Source organism: Aplysia californica, unplaced genomic scaffold, assembly GCF_000002075.1.
Source record: "Aplysia californica isolate F4 #8 unplaced genomic scaffold, AplCal3.0 scaffold00251, whole genome shotgun sequence".
NCBI lineage: Eukaryota > Metazoa > Mollusca > Gastropoda > Aplysiida > Aplysiidae > Aplysia > Aplysia californica.
The window spans coordinates 951,840-953,320 of record NW_004797521.1 but is presented as its reverse complement, the minus strand read 5'-3'; the positions used below and the strand labels follow the sequence as shown (position 1 = coordinate 953,320).

General features: G+C 38.8%; 1 protein-coding gene across 1 annotated transcript in view; it reads left to right on the top strand.

Annotated features, from left to right (window-relative positions):
• Window positions 1–926: 926 nt before the first annotated feature.
• Window positions 927–1,481, top strand: part of LOC101856517 — a 24,500-nt gene continuing 23,945 nt past the window's right edge. The window contains exon 1 of the mRNA XM_005100555.3: window positions 927–1,001. The gene's annotated coding sequence lies outside the window, so the exon portion shown is untranslated. The remainder of the gene's footprint in view (window positions 1,002–1,481) is intronic.

Genomic DNA, 1,481 nt, shown 5'->3' with positions numbered 1-1,481 from the left:
TCTTAATCCTAACGCAAAGTTTTGAATATCCAGTCGGGGAAGCATAGAGTCTTGTCTAGATAAAGACTAGAATCTAGATCTAGATCTAGATCTAGAATCTAGATTACATCAAGATCTACATCTAGACTAGATCTACATCTACATTACACACACACACACACGCACTCTTGAAGATAAAACTGTCCGATTCTGGCGATTAACATACTCACGCATAATATGCGTGCATGTGGGTGTGTACACAGAGTGCAGTGTTTAGTTTAGGATACCAGTGTGTCGACCTTTATAATATATAAAGGCTATTGAGGAGATTCCCTATTTTATTGATAATATACATAGGCCTATATATTGTATTAAATTTTTTGAAGGAATTCAGTTCTAACTTAAATACGTTACACTTTCAGGTGTCAATTATCCACTCTCCGTCCACACTTAAATTTATATAATTATTAAAAAAAAAAATCTTATAGTGTATCCGAGATTGCTGTTTACTTTCGGTTTCTCAAGAGAGGAAAGGAAGTTGATCACTTCCACTTTCCAAAGGAACCGCATTGACGGCTGCACATGTCGGTTTGTTTACTTCCTCAGTGGCCTGAGCCCTACGTTTTTGTATGTCGCCCTCGGTATATAGAACTCTCGAGCGGTGGAAGTTGGATTTTGCTGGCAGATTTGCCATGTGTACATTTATTTCCATTTTTCTGTTGACATACTTTTATAAGATTAGTAGGCCTACACATAATTGTTGTTAATGTACAGGGACGTAGACTTTCTTAAAAATTCAGATGAGAGGAGAAGAATAGGCCTGGCCTAGTTTAGCCCTGACCTGTGACCCTGTGTCATGCCAAACCTAGCCTAGGCCTAGACGGTCAGAGAGATCTATTCTCGTGTTCATAGAGGTCTATTATTAGGGCATAGTTCACAATACGTTCACTTCCGCTCTGAGGGAATATGGGAATGGGAAATGAGATTTATTTATTATTACATGGCGCCTTGACGAGCTCATGGTGAGGATCGAAATTTCTGTTCTAGATCTAGATCTAGTTTTTTTTTGCTTCTAGCACAAGGACATAAGCAACAAACTCGTTTCTATTTAGATAACATGTAGCTGCAATCATTTAAAAAAATAATAAATGTGTGTTTGACTGTGCTGTACGTTTAGTCCGCCCCGCCATTTACTTTTGTCGTGCTTCCTAGATCTAGCCTTCGCCTTCGCAACACAGCTGGAAATGGAGGCCTAGATCTAGATCTAGATCTAGATTCTAGATCTAGATATATCTAGATCTAGATTGTAGTCTATATTTAGAATAAAATGTAATTTTAGATTTAGACTTTCACAAGAATCTAACCTAGATCCAGTTATTTGGCGTTTTTTCGGTAGTTCCCACCCCGATAGTCTAATTGTTATTCGTCGATTTTGCCCCAAGAATACGGGGGTTTCTGGGGGGCAAGCCCTGACCTATAAAAATATGTGGGGGGGTTTCAGC